This window comes from Rhagoletis pomonella, unplaced genomic scaffold, assembly GCF_013731165.1.
Source record: "Rhagoletis pomonella isolate Grant_MI unplaced genomic scaffold, Rhpom_1.0 Rhpom_scaffold_00005, whole genome shotgun sequence".
NCBI classification, from domain to species: Eukaryota; Metazoa; Arthropoda; class Insecta; order Diptera; family Tephritidae; genus Rhagoletis; species Rhagoletis pomonella.
Window position 1 is genome coordinate 37828274 of NW_023458559.1, and position 16095 is coordinate 37844368.

The 16095-nt window shown below is 33.8% G+C and overlaps 1 protein-coding gene across 15 annotated transcripts in view; it reads right to left on the minus strand.

Annotated features, from left to right (window-relative positions):
• Positions 1-16095, minus strand: part of LOC118738899 (poly(rC)-binding protein 3) — a 285579-nt gene that overhangs the window by 203553 nt on the left and 65931 nt on the right. For 7 of the 15 annotated variants that reach the window (XM_036469944.1, XM_036469940.1, XM_036469939.1 and 4 more), the window contains exon 1: positions 8093-9070. The exons of 1 other annotated variant lie outside the window; for it this stretch is intronic. The gene's annotated coding sequence lies outside the window, so the exon portion shown is untranslated. Of the gene's footprint in view, positions 1-8092; positions 9072-16095 lie in introns of those variants that run through there. 7 more of the 15 variants (XM_036469945.1, XM_036469943.1, XM_036469942.1 and 4 more) reach the window with 5 other exon arrangements.

Below are 16095 nucleotides of genomic sequence, written 5' to 3' on the forward strand. Positions count from 1 at the left end.
TTTTTTCTCAGTAGACCTTTTATGATTAATAGGACAACATAATAAAAAATGTTTTGGTTTTAGCTGTCCAAATAAAACAAAATCTCATATCTGTACAATCAGTTGCATGGAACTCTGAAGTTATAGTTGTCCGATTTTATTGATTTTCACTTGAAGCTCACATGATAAATAAAAATATTGCCAAATTTTATGGCTACTTTATTGGCTGGCTACTTTTCTTTTGTTGATTTAATGTTTATTATTATTTCTTGTATCAAAGTAAAGCTCTTTTCCGAACAAGAACCATATAAATCCAACTTTACAACTTTGTGCAAAAACTATGAAAAGTAATTCTGCAAAGTTTAACGAAAATTTAAAACTTTTTAATCGGGATCTTTAGAAAAAAATTTCGTTTGTAGTTTGTAACTCATTAAAATTGTGTATAACAAAGTACAAGTGCAAGGTCCTGCTCATTTGCTTCCCTAACAAAAAATTGTACTTAGAATAAAAAATAACGGTAGATATATTAGCTTTTGTGAAAAAACTAGCAAAATTATTTTGTTGTCGCGTATTCGGCTTACATAAATATGGTCACCGTAGTTATGATATATGTATATCATATACCATATCATATATATGTCATACTCTAATCGTTAAATTTTGATTTATATTTTTCTCAACAAATTAAACTTTTATTTTCTATTTTTTTGTTTTAATCATACCATAACCGTTATTTTCAGATTAAACTTTATGGATCTGAAAGTAATTTTAAAAGTTCCTACAAATCGATCTCCATTATAAGGGAACAGGGACCGTAACTTCAATAACAATACATACTTAAGAGTTTAAATTTAATTTATATTTTTCCGATCAAATTTAATAGTTGTTTTATGATTTTTATTTTTTCGATCAGGTTATAACTGTTATTTACAGATACAATTTTTTAAGATCATAAAAGGTTTAAAACGGTTTAAAAACGGAGTCTCTATAGTAATGGCTAAACAATTACAGACAAATATAAAAATCCAAAAATACGATTATTTTTACGGAAACAAGTTACAAAATAACGATTAAATTTGAACGAAAAAATCAATTATATAAATAGGCAATCATGTTTCCTTTACACCCCTTTTACGGCTAAACTGTACTTCTAAGGTATAAACAATTATATATCATTAGAAAGGTATTTTGATACTGATGTGCAGGCAATTTTTAAAATTTAAAATTAGTTTAAAATAGAGCGAAAAAATCTATTCAAAAGTCACACCAATACCAATGCCATACATGTACATGGTTGGGGCGGAAATGCCTCCTAAATGTATGCTTTAATATTGATAGTGAATTAAAGAAACGTGCTAAGCAGCAGTTTAGGAATAAGATGTATGTATGTACATGAATAGATTAGCCTCAAACAAGGATGAGATAATTTTGAGTATGGAGAAGAAGAAAGGGATAAATACAGAAATTAAAATAAAAGTAAAGAAACTTAAATATAAAGACAAAGAGGAAGGAAAATTTAAATACCTAACCTAATAACAATGGTGGTGGTGAATATGTAAATGAAGAAAAGAATGGACATATTTAGATCAGGATAAAGGAAAGGATAAAGATGAAGAAGAAGACGAAGACCAAGACGAGGAAGAAGATGAAGATGAATATGAAGATAAGGATAAAGATAACTTATCTTAACTTAACCCCTTAACTTAACTTAACTCACCTCAACTCATCTCACCTCCGCTTAAAAACTTACTCCACCTGAGTTCGCTACACATTAATTCACCACACCTTAACTCCCCACACCTAAATCCACCAATACTTCCCTCCCCACACCTAAATTCACCACACCTTAATTCACCACACCTAAATCCACCACACTTTAATTCACCACACCTTAACTCACCACACCCCAACTTTCTCACCACATCTAAACTCACCACACCTTAATTCACCACACCTCAACTTTCTCACCACACCTTAACTCACCACACCTTAATTCACCACACCTCAACTCACCACAACTAAATTCACCACACCTCTTAAGACCACCACACCTGAATTCATAACACCGTAACTCCCACACCCAATTCCACCACACTGCAACTCATCACACCCAACACATGACATGATATCACTAAAGAAACAATGTAAAGAAAAAGAGGAAGGAAAATTTAACTACCTAACCTAATAACAATGGTGGGGGTAAATACGTAAATGGAGAAAAGAATGAAGATATAGATCAGGATAAAGGAAAAGATAAATATGAAGACGAAGGTGAATATGAAGATGAAGATGAAGATGAGGATGAAGATGAAGATGAAGATGAAGATGAGGATGAAGATGAAGATGAAGATGAAGATAAAGATAAAGATGAAGATGAAGATGAAGAGGAAGATGAAGATGAAGAGGAAGATAAAGATAAAGATGAAGATGAAGATGAAGATGAAGAAGAATATGAACATGAACATGAACATGAACATGAACATGAAAATGAACATGAACATGAAAATGAACATGAAAATGAACATGAACATGAACTTGAACATGAACATGAACATGAACATGAACATGAACATGAACATGAATATGAAGGCGTAGATAAACATAAACATAAACATAAACCATAAAGGCGATAGAGACAAAGATAGAGAGGAAGAAAGTGATAGGGATAAAAAGGAAATACAACTGAAGAATGTGCGATGTTATATTGTGATGTGTTATGCTACATATGTCATGTTATTGAATCTAATGCTATTCTATGTTATGTTATGCTAAGTACTAAGCTAAACTCCCCTCCACTTAACCCATTCCAACAAATTTTATTTCAGCTCAACTCAACTCACATAAACTATCCTTAATTTTAGCGGTTGAATTTCAACCGCTGGGCGAACACTAGTAAAAATTAAACGATTACATGCTCTTGTTCAATAAAAACCTAAAATAACGATCATTAACACTCTTAATATTCAAAATATATAACAATACAAACATATATAAATAAACATCACAAAATAAATAAGAAATTTACCCGAAAGTATAAAACTCGAAATTTACCGACGTTTGATAAAAAAAGGTATTTTAACCATTAGTTTTGATCACGTAGGTACCGTTCCCACGACAGTTGGGGCTACGTAACCGGAACGACCCAGACTTATATCTGGCAAAGGACTGTCACTCCAGCAACACTCCCCAAAAACTCTTTGGGGAATTTGTATGCTGCTACAACAACAACAAAATCACGTAGGTACAACAAAAATATATTGAACATTAACAGGTCTATGCTGCATGTTACCGATGGTTTTGTAACCGGAAATTTTATTACCTAAAAATGTTATCATTTCCTGTCACCGCGATTCTAGGCATGTTGGTAATGCAGTCAATATATTCAGCAATTCAGCTATGAATATTTGTGGAAATTCTAGCATTGCATATTTCACGGGGCAATATTTTTTGTTACCAGCTTATGAGACGGTAACAAAATTTACCGGTTACGTGAGTATATAGAAAACGAAAAAGGTTTAAAATGTGATAGCAACTTTACCGTTTAAAAAATGTTTGTTACCAGCATAGAATAGACCTGTACTTAAGTGCCGTTCTCTTAAGTAGGTTTTAAAATTTAAAAACAAGTTTTCGTTTAAATCATATAAAATTTTTAAACCTTATTTGAGAAAACGGCCGAAAATCTTTTCATTTAAGATCTAAACTGACGATCAAGTGTGAGTGCATTTTGTTTTTTCTTAAATTTGTAACGTTTTCCAAGTAAACATTTTTGTTTTATTTTTATAAAAATTTTGGTTCAAGCTTTTATCAAAACCACATAAGTCAAACTTTCAAAATTTATTCAGAACTTGGAAAAATTCAACGAATTTTCGACTAAATTTTAAACTTTTTAAAATGAGTAAGTAAGCAGATAGATCTTTTTTTTTAATTGTGGTAAAACAAGTGCCAGTTTTAAGCGGCTGAAAAATCGCATCGAGTTTTAACGATTTTTTACTGATCATTTGCAAACAAAATTAAAAAACTTAACGCTATATTATTATATGCACAAAATCGCAAAATCCGAATCCGAAAAAAAAATTCATTAAAAATCAACGCGATTTTTTAGCCGCTTAAAACTTGTACTTATTTCAATAGAATTACATAGCCGGCCTATCTGCGTACACAAAATTTTTGTAAAAAATTCAGATTAAAAAGTTAAAAAGATGAAAATTGTTGAATTTCTCTACGTTTTGCATAAAGTTTGACTTAAGTGGTTTTGATTAAAGCATGAACCAAATTTTTATAAAAAATAACAAAAAACTTCAACTTAAAAAATTGCTGAAAAAGACACATTCTGGTAGGAGTTAAAGGGTTAAAATATTCCAGAGCCAATAAATATACTCGATGTTGTTTTAGACATAAAATTACAAATTAAATTTGGAGTTTTGACTAACAAGTGAAAATTACCCATTGTTAAAAGAATTATCATGAAGTAGGTAGTTTCGTAGTATATGTAAAAGTTCTTTCACTTCAGTTAGTCGACAAACTGTTTCCTTTCGACGCTCGCAAATAACTAGTCCACCAAACGTTCCTTTTCGATTTTTGAACTAGACGACGTTGAGCGGTTAGTCGAAAGGAATAAATTGGCATTGTTGTGACGTCACAAAATTTCCCTCAAGGAGTATCTGACGAATCTGCTAGAGTGACAGTCCTTGGTCAGATGGGTACTTATAAGCACCTTGTCGTGGGATCATTTCTTTTTAGTTTTGTAGTCGTAATGCGAATGCTACTTACCCAAAAAAAAAAGAAGAAAAACGTTGAAGAACAGAGGTCAGTGAGCAAAATTTTGCGATTTTGTATGTAAACGTCAGCGAGTGATTAAGATTATACCTACTTTTATTGTTGCCGTCTTGTTGTCAGCGTTTACTTAGTTACATAAGCACGCATAATTTTAGAGACGCAACAGTTTGTCTAGCTAGCTGTTTGGTTAACTCTTCGTTTTTATGCCATTGAGTACAATAACCCCAAGGCGATCGAATACACAGCAGTAATTTATGCGTGAATCTCAATATGTGATAGATATGTAAATAAATGTAATCAAAGCCATTTTTTTGTTTATGTAAAACTAAACATTTTATCATTTCAATGTAGCAAGAGACTCTCCTTTAACATCCACTAGATTAATTTGTGAAAAACAACACGCTCCGGCGGCGAAATGCAAATTTTCCTAATATAATATTCAATTATACAAACGAAAAATGTATGTTTGCAAAACAGATAAAGAAATCGAAGCACACAAAACAAAAAAAAACTTGGCAACTGTCGGTGATTGACCCGTGCGAATAGGATAGTAGAATCTCGGCCAGTGACATGGCGACACACAAAGCATGGCGCGACGAACCGAAAAGTTGGCATACAAAAAGTGATAAAAATAAAATAAAACAGAAAAAAGCTTTAATTGATAATACCTAAAACATAAGAAAGACTGCAATTAAGACTAAAAGGAATTTTCGTAGTGTGCTTGGCACCTTGAGAGCTTTTTCTGTCTTAAAAAAAGAGTTAAGAGATTAATTTGAATTACATAAATAAAAATGTGAAATTTACATACAGTGAGTCACTTAAGTAAGTATACACCTCAATGGAAGTTTCAAATTATTTGAAAATTGCACCGAATTTTAAAATCGAGCAGCATTTTTTACAATACATATTAAAAGTGTAGCATGCGTCATCATGTACGCATCAAAATAACGGGATATTTGTGTCCCGTTATCCTCAGCAAACAATTTTCAAGAGCATGTGCAGAAATTGTATCACATAAGTAAGTATACAGAGAACGTTTGTTTGTTGAGCATCGAATTCGCGTGAGTTAAATAAAATCAATTTTGTAAAAGTAATACGGTTATTTTCTAAGTAAGTATTACCAATACTGAAAAAATTCAGTTCATATAATATTTACACTAATATTCCAGCAATGGCGCCAAGAGGAAAAGAACTTTCAAATGACCTTAAAAATGTGATAATAAAACATTATAAAGAGAATAAATCTTTGCGGGAGATTGGAAAAATTGTTGGTAAAAGCCATGCTACAATTCAAAAAATAGTAAATAAGTTTAAAATATCAGGGACTATTGAAAACAATCTACGTTCTGGCCGTCCTCGTATATTTAATGACTATGAGACCCGTGTAATCGTTCGGAAAATAAAGGAAAACCCTAAAACAAGTGCTCCAAAAATAAAAACTGAAGTTGAAAATGAAATGGGAAAACAATGTAATGCTCAAACGATCCGCCGCGTATTGTATTCTGCAGGTTACCACGGGCGAAATATTAGAAAAAAGCCCTTTGTTAGCAAAGAAAATCGCCGAAAACGGATCGCCTTTGCTAAAGAATACCAAAGATACGATCATATATTCTGGAACAATGTGATTTTCTCAGACGAGAGCAAATTTAATATTCATGGGTCGGATGGACGTGAAAAGGTCTGGCGAAAAGTCAACAATGAGCTAAATCCGTCCAACATGACCGGTACTGTTAAGCATGGAGGGGGCTCCGTAATGGTTTGGGGATGTATGGCGGCCAATGGAGTAGGTAATTTGGTTATAATTGATGGTATAATGGACCGATATGCTTATTTAAACATCCTTAAAAATAATTTGAAAGAAAGTGCTATAAAATTGGGTATTGAGGGGTCATTCATCTTCCAGCAGGATAATGACCCCAAACATACCGCACTCATTGTTAAGGAATGGCTCCTATATAACGTTCGAAAACAACTTAAAACCCCACCGCAGTCACCGGATGTTAACCCAATAGAACATTTATGGGAGCATCTGGAACGCCAAATACGAAAGCATGATATAAGAAATAGGGAGGACTTAAAAAAAGTTCTAATGGAAGAATGGTACCAGATATCGCCCACTACCACACAAAACCTGGTTAAATCTATGCCATCACGGCTTAATGCTATTATAAATTCCAAAGGTTACCCAACAAAATACTAATTAATGTGTTTTAAATGCAATAATATTATTTTTATTAAATTACAATACTCCTGTATACTTACTTTTGTGATGTGAATTTTAGATAATTTTACTTTAGCTTGCATTATTGTTTTTTTTTTCTTATAAAATGAAATATTGTTCTTAGCACATTAATTTTATGTTTTTGTAAAATTAATAAGAATAAATTTTCTTTTATTTTTGGCATAACTATTGAACTTATTTAACAATGAAAGAAGGATTGGACGCTGTATACTTACTTAAGTGACTCACTGTACATATATACGTACGATCATGCTTTTCTATTTACATATACATATTTTAATTTTATGAACGTATGCAACTGTAAATATAAATGCTCCTTTTTAAAATCCAGAACTGCAAGGAGGAAATGCATGCGCAGCAGGCAGCGCTGCGATGACCGTAGCAGAGGCGGCGCAGCGTCGCAGCCCATATCCAACACACAACGACTGCGCGTGAATCGCAGTCGATAATTGTAGTAACGCGAAATACAGTACATATGTACATATATATGTGCGCTGCACACAAAAGAAAGCAAACAATCAAGAAGTAGAAGACAGAAAATGTAAAAGAATAGAAATCAAACAAGAAAGCAAAAAATACAGCACAAAGCAGAGCCAAAAGAGAATACGCAAATTGAAAAGGGGACAGGGAGGTAACAGCAGCCGCAGCGGCGAAGAAAAAAATCAATTCAAGCGGCGGCAACGTCGACTGCGACTGCGAAAGACGTCAGCTGCGGACAAACATCACAGTATTTGGGATTTGCAACTACCGCTTCTTTATTTAATGCTTTTGGAAGCGCATAAAAACTGCATTTCGAGTGTTGTCGACGTTTCCGAGCGCATGCACAATGTATGGGGCCTACTTTGGAGCGCCAATTACTTGCCGGCCGGGCGGCATTTAAATATAGCTATGAAGAAAACCTGCCCATACAATTACTGCAAAAATTATTGGAAAACTAATTCCTAAACATACAATTAGCGTGCATACGAACACACGCAAGCAAATAAATGGACATTATGGAATTTAGTAGCAGCAGCCACGAATTCACATTCCAGTCAGACAAAGGTCTGTTGCTGGCTGGCGGCGACCGGCTGCATGTGAAAATTTTTATTTTACCTTTTTTGTTTTTGCTGCTTCTACTGCGTTCACTGCATTCACAACTCCTTTTTAGTTAGTTCTTCTTCGCTTTGTATGGGCTTTCTATTACTTTTGTTTCTCACTGTTTTATACATTCCTCATTTTATGTATTCCTCAATCGGCGTCGCAGACGTGGAAGTCAAAACGTTACAAAATGCAATTAGAATCCAGTAAATCTCGATAAAGGGTTCCTTTCTTCCTTTTATTTATGGAGACACACGCACACTAGTATTTGTCGCGTAAAAAGGGGCGTTTTTTAGGTTTTTATAATTTCAGAACATCACTTGAAACTTAATTTGTTTTATGCAAGAAACTCACTGTACGGCACTGTTTGCAGTTATTCGCCAAGTAATTCTGCACCGAGTAATTTTGAACACGCACTATAAAATTCTTGATTGCTGCGTCTGACAAGACACAGGCAAAATTACAGCAAAAACACAACTTAATTTTTATTTGTTTTTTGCAGTTATTTCCACACCAATTCTTAAGTGCAGTAGAAAGGGGGAATTAAAATCGGCAGACGCAGCGTCAAAAATGTTGGCGTGGCGCACTAACAAATTTTCGATAAACTTGCAAATTTTAAGTAACAAACACCTTTTCTTCCTCAAAAAAGTTTGCTATTGCAATCGCTTTTTGTTAATTTGCTTCAATTCTTTGCTGCGAATCCTAAGTTCGCAATTTGCAGCTAATTATTTAAACCGCTACTGGTTCTCTGAAATCGAATTTTTTCACAAGACACAAAGTTGCGTTGCTGCCGCTGGCACTAAATATATAGCGTTTGGTTCGATACCGCGTTGTACTGCGACACTGATTGCACAAACACTTGGCTTCTTTAATATTATATGAATAATTCAACAAAGAATTTAAGTTACTTTTTCACAAAGAAATTCGCTTTGTAATTATCCGCTGAGCTTTGCAAACGATTCGAACACCACCATTAAATTTTTATGAGTGAATTTGCTATTTGGCCAGCGCCGCTGTTTGGCCATTTTCGCTGTCGTCGTCGCTCGCATTGTTGCCTTCGTGGCCATCGTTCGATTTTTCCCTATTTCCTTTTAAGCGCTCTTCGTGCATGGACATATGTGTTGCGCTCTCGCTTTTTCGCACGCGCCGTTGTATGTCGGCTTCGTGCAGAGGCACTGCTGTTGCATTGCTTGCGCTATTTCTCAGCTGTTTGGAATGAGCTCTTTGAGTGCGTTTCGAATGGGAAAATGAGCAGAACGTCTACGCTTTGAGTGAGTTGGGTGCAATTGAGTGTGCGGCTGAAACGCCGATGCAATTACCATAGTTGCCAGCTTAGTGTTTTATGCAACATATTTAGTGCTTTTTGAAAATTAAAATGCCAAAAAAAAAGTCATTTAGTGCCTACCCTGCAAAAATCGCGAATACTTCATGCATGCGTGTAAAAAGTACTCCCTAAGGACCAAAGAGTACTCCAAAATTAACCACAATTCATATAAAAAATATGGTCCAATTAACATTGCGATGTCCTAGGGCAGGACCATATACTCCATCCCTGCATTACATCAGAGTAGCACAAAACTACTCCAACATATTAACAATGGCATTGTTGTTATATTTTTTCGTTCGTACACGCTTTTGTTCTTCACTTCTCAAATGCTTTTTCGAAATTAATAAAAACCAAGACAAAAATTAAAAATTACATTTTGCCTCTGACGGCATTCGAAACCGAACATGCTGGGAGCTAAGAACTAACAGCGAGCATCTCTACACGTTCAGCTACAGCCAGACATGCAAATGTGCTTTCAAATGCTCAACTTCAATCACATTTCGTTAAAACACGAGCAGTTATCGGATAACAAATAATAAGCTGGCGCAGAGACACGAGTTGGTCCGCTACAGCATGACAGAGGAACACTTTTGTAAGTACTCCAATTTACCACAAATAGACTACATGGTCCAACGATTTTTGCAGGGTAGTGCCTTTTTACTACTTATTTTCTGAACTAAATTTTCTCCGAGGTAGTACTAACCTGAAATAATTTGAAATATCTAAAGCTGTGACAACACAAAAGCTGATCTTGTTGAATTCTATTCACGTTGAAAATGCTAGCACGCAGATAAGTCAAAGCATGTGTATAGGCGATTCAATCGTTATGACCGTAAAAGTTTTGTGTATTGATTTTTGTATGTATACTTGTACAAATTGTTAATTTTTTTACTTTTGTTATATATAAACTGTGATGAAAAATATCCTTTGATTAAATAAATTTGGTGATTTTAGTGTGGTAAAAGGCCTTTTTCCAAGTTTTTGGTGCTCTCTGAATATAAAATGATGGCAGCACGGGCAATTATAATTTTGTCGAGTGGATTTTGAAAGCAAGAAGTGTGGTTGTGGCGCAGAGTTGCATGCGCTGGTGTGCCGGAAGTTAGTGTGGCTACGTTTTTATACCCTAGCGTACTTGTGCACAAGTTTGTTCACATAACGGTTGTTTGTAGCAGGCAAAACGAATCGAGATAGATATGCACAAATGTATACATTAAGCGGAGACCATCTGTTCGTCCGTCCGTCTGTGCACACGATAACTCGAGTAAAAATTGGGATATCTTAACGAAACTTGGTACATGTACTTCTTTCGGGCGTAGGACGGCTGGTATTGAAAATGGCCAAAATCGGACAATAACTACGCCTGTCTCCCATATAACGGTAGTTTTAAGAAATCCGAAAACTGCGATATTTTAGTAACTAATGAAGATTATTCACGCAAAATTGCTATTTACAATAATTTTTAACGAAAAACAAGAACATTATAATTTTTTGGAAAATGGGCGTATCCACGCCCACTTAAGGTTACATGTGTATATCTTGGTAATCGTTTCACTAATTTCTCTCAAACTTGGCACAGTTATGGGCCTTAGTACAAAATACCAAATAGCCGAAAATGTTTAAAATCGGATAATAACCACGCCCAAATCCCATTTAACGGTAATTTAGAGCAATACGAAACCTTCGATAAATCAGTAAATACTAAAGCTAATTTATTCAAAATTGATGCCTGCGAATTTTTTTTTGCCAATAAATACGATTATGATGAAATTTTGGAAAATGGGCGTGGCACCGCCCACTTACGATAACATATATGTATCTCGGTAACCGTTCTACAAATTTGTACCAAACTCGGTATAGTTATTGTTGTTGTCACATAAAAGCAAACCATTGGAAATTATTGAAATCGGACTAAAATTACGCCCACTTTCATATAACGGTAAATTTCAGAAATGCTTTAAACTTGGGACATTTCGAAATTTAAGGACGCTAATTTACTAAAAAATTGATATTAACAACAATCCCTTGAAAAGAAGTAATATTATTATGGTATGTTGGAAAATGGGCGTGAGACCGCCCACTTATAACTGTATAAGTTTATCTCATTATATCTATCAAAAATATTTAAAGTAGGGGTAAAACCAACCCTGATTACAATGTAGTGGGAGTTTTCGGAAAGGTGAAAAACATATATTTAATATCTGCACCGGGTATTTAATGTTCGACTCCGCCCGAACTTAGACTTTCTTACTTGTTTCGAATAGCATTACAAATTTAACATAGCATACATAAATTGTAGGCTTACTTTTGTGTGGAAGCCTTAATTTTTATTCTCTAATATCTAAGTAGAATGCGAAAATAGTTGTAAGATTTTCGGCAAAGAATTAAACTCAATTAATAAAAAATATGTATGTATGTGTGTTTATATATGATGTAATGATTAAGAAATAATTTCGATTGCTAACTAGATATTTTTTTGTGATTGCATTATATTTGGAAAAATTCCGACTTTTTGTTATTTTTTGGCCTAATAAATCTTATTAAATTTTTTTTTATATAAAACGGCTGTAATCTCAATAAAAAATGTATATTAAAAAAAAATCCATCAAAACAGCCTCCTAGGCGCGGTGCGAGGTATTATCCTGTATTACCTAGGTTCGGGACCAATTTTTGTCCCCAGGTAAATGCGTTTATTGAGCCTCGGGAAATAGCAGATAATGGGAAGAATGCTTGGAATAGCCCCGTTTGTTGTTGTTGTTGTAGCGCCTTGCCTAGCCCTGCCTAGATTTTATAGTACTTCAACCGCCAAAGTCGAGCCTAAGGAAACGTGTGTTCTAGACGGGGTCGGAACAAAGGAAGATAGGTGCTACCTGAGTGGGCATATGAAGAGGTTGTTAGTGTCGTGGGGGAATCTTCACATTTTGGACACTCATTGGGTATGTCACGGCCAACTCTGGAGAGGTAGGAATTGAGACGGCTACAAAATCCAGACCGCAGCTGGGGCAGAGTTGCGCTAGTGTCTCTCGGCAATTGATTCCCAGTCTGTACAGTTCAGGGTACAGTGGTTGTTGTACGTACTAGTGTTTAGATCAGTGACATTTTTTAATCGTTGTTCATTTTGAGGAAACTTTTTGCAGCAGGATTGCTTGGCATCCTTCCGCTCCGTTTTCTCATTGAGTCAATACATGGACTAAAAACCTATTTCAGCTGCGTATGCCAGAGGAGACTACACCCGAATTCCGCTTCGGTTAGGTGCAACACTTGCAACGGCTGGAATCACCTAAAACACCCAGCAGCTCACCCGAGCAACATAACGCCAATTTTCCCAACCACCACCCGCTCCAACTAATCGTGCGATCTTGGTCCCTTATACGGTCTGTTCCGTGTTGCACTCCAGGATGTATCGTAAGTGCGACGTCAATAAGCTGCAATTTGAATTGAAAATTGTGATTCATCGGGGATGATGTAAAAAAAAAACAAATTCCAAATAAAAAAAAAATATATATATATAAAACTGTCATTCATATTTTCTTAAAAACATTTTTTAATGCGAAATATTTTGTTTAACAGGCAATTTTATAATTTCAAAAAAATATTCCTTCCCCAAGAAATCATTTTTTGCAATGTTTGATGTTTATTTTTTATTTTGATAAAAATATCTGTTTTCTTCCGAAAATATACACTTTTTTAATTATTGGACATTACTTTTTTTAAATCCTTACAAAAATTCTTCCTCCCAAAAAATGTCTTTTCACAAATAAGAAGTAACTTTTTCAAAAAAATTTTTTTTTTCAGGAAAAGCACTTTATTTAAAATGAAAATAAATGAAAATTATTATTTTACTGAAAAAAAAATTCCCAAAAACATTTCACACAATAAACATTTATTCCTCTCAAAAAATTTATTTTGTCAGTTTTATTTAATATTTGGTAAGTATACTATTTCCTTTAAAATTGCCATTCATATTTTTTTTCTTAAACATTATCTAAAACATTTTTTTCTAAATTATTATTAAAATATCTTCATATGTACGTATGTGTGTATGTACATACATACATATGTATACGTATTTACATACACATACATATATTAAAATTAGGCAATTTTATAGTTTTCTTCAAATTTTTTTCCCCAGAAAACATTTAAAAAAATCTAAATCTTTCTTTTTCTGATATGCCAAAGATATGGGGAAAAAACAACTTTTTGGATGCATCGCGTTTTAAAGACAACTCGCTTTCCTCTTTGCTACTCATGATCCCGTCTAACGACTGCTTCTTCCGGACTCACATATAATTAAGTGTAGGAGAAAAAAAATCTTACCCCTATTTTTAGTTAAGCAGTAAAATTTCAATTCATTTCCGCTTTGAGTAACACCTAAAATAAAAGTATACTTACTCATCAGGGTAGGGTCGTCCTTAAAAATATCAGAAGCTAAATTTTGTATTCGGCACCTGTTTATTATGTTCTTCATACAAAATATAGACATCCACGAAAATTTAAAAATTTTAAATATATTTTTAGGATTTGAAAAAAATTTTATACTAAAATCGCAACAGTTCGACGAAATTTTTACTTGAAATGTCTTAAATTTGACATATTAGCAACTTTTTTATACATATAAAATCATAAACTCGCTAAATTTTGGCTTGTCAAATTCATAGTTTTGCCGAATTTTGAGGATTTTTTTAATTAAAATTTTTCGAACCACTGATTTTTTTAATTTTGAAATTTTCGCGGATATTTGTATTTTGTACGTAGAAGGATTACCCCAATGCTCATACATATGAAAAATTTTAATTAAAAAAATCGCTGAAATCCGACGAAATTTTTACTTGACATGTGATAAATTTTACATTCTATTGAAACTTGTTCATACATATAAATTCATAGATCCACTAAGTTATGGCTTGCCAAAATTGAAATTTTATAGAATTTATCGATTTTTTTGCTTTAAATTCTTTCATCACTGGATACCTGTATTTTGTACGCACAAGGACCACCCTAATAGCCATGCAGATGTATGCATGTATTTACAAAAGAAAAATCCTTGTACCAATACATACCCATATCACTGTTACTAAATACACATACATATACTATACATACTCGTATAATTGCAAGTCGGTATTTTAGATTCTGCAGCAGCACTTTCTTCGTCTTAAACATTTTTTTAGGTCAAGCATTTTGCGTTTCAGCAGCTATGAGCTTTAGAGACGTTGGTGTTGAAAGCGCGTAACACTCATTAAAAGGTCTAAAGTGTGATGGAATTTGTAAAACACACACTCATCCATATATATGTATACATACATATGCAAATTGAATATTTTTTGCATATAGTATGCATTTAATTACGCAATAGCTGTATGGTGTGCATATACTCGTACATACATATGTTTGTGTTAAGTGTATTAATTAAAAAAAAAAAATTATTTACTGCCAACAGCCAAAGAGCCAACTGCAGCCACCACCAGCCAGCCGCTAGGCCTATTATTGCAATAAAAAAAAAGTAACAAAAATGTAGAACTGCCGTCGACCTACGCTGCTGATGCTGATGATGCTGTTATTGTTTTAAATGTTTTTGCTTATTTATGTTTTTGTTGTTGTTGTTGTTGTAGCTTTTGTTATTGCAATTTGCTGTTGTAATTACTCTTGTTACAATTACGTAGGTTGGCTGCTATGTAGCTAAGTAGTTATTGCTGGCGCTGCTCCTTTCGTTGTTGTCGTTGTTGTTGTTGCTGGCAGGGCAGTGCAGTGCAGTGCGAAAGCTCATCTATCAACCGAAAAGAGATTAATAATAACTTAATTAAAAGCGGAAATTTAACGCAATGAAAATGAAATGAGCATAAGTAGCACACAGGCATGTATGTATGTATGTACACATGTACATTAGGGTGCATCACTCTCCATAAAAAAACAAGTAACGGTATTCTTTTTCCAACGGAATTGTAAAATCCAAGACTTCCGCCTAAAATTTTTCAGATAAATAAACTTTAGATACTAAAGATAAGATAAAAATTGAAAATAACTCCAAAAATCTAGTTTTTTGTAAATAAAAGTGGTTTTTAAAAAATTTCCTTAGCTTAATGTGGAATTTAAGCTTAAGAGGTCGGCATAAAAATTTCTTTAAATTTTATCAACGGAATCAAAATACATAATGGCATTTTCGGAGGTATTTTCAAATCGGTTTCGCTCACGTAAATCTTAATATTTTTCCGAAATATTTTTGGGTCAAGAAAGTTTTAAACTATAATAAATTTTAAAATAACGGTGGAAAAACCGCAACTTTTTTAGGGAGTGTACGTATGTACGAGTATGCTCGCACGTTTATATGTATTTATGATTCTGATTCTGCTATGTACATACATATTCGGCTGCCGATTTACGCATTGCAATGGCGTTTATTATTGTTGTATTTTATTTTTTGTTGTTTTAGTTACTTTTTTTTTAATGCATTAAACATGTTAACTGTGCAGATTTTTTGCAGTCTTTCATTAACTTTTTTTATACCCGAGCGCACTTGTGCACAAGGGTATATTAATTTTGTTCACATAACGGTTGTTTGTAACAGCCAAAACGAATCGAGATAGATATAGACAAATGTATACATAAATGATCAGGATGAAAAAAGAAATCGATTAAGCCATGTCTGTCTGTCCGTCCGTCTGTCCGTCTGTCCGTCTGTCCGTCTGTCCGT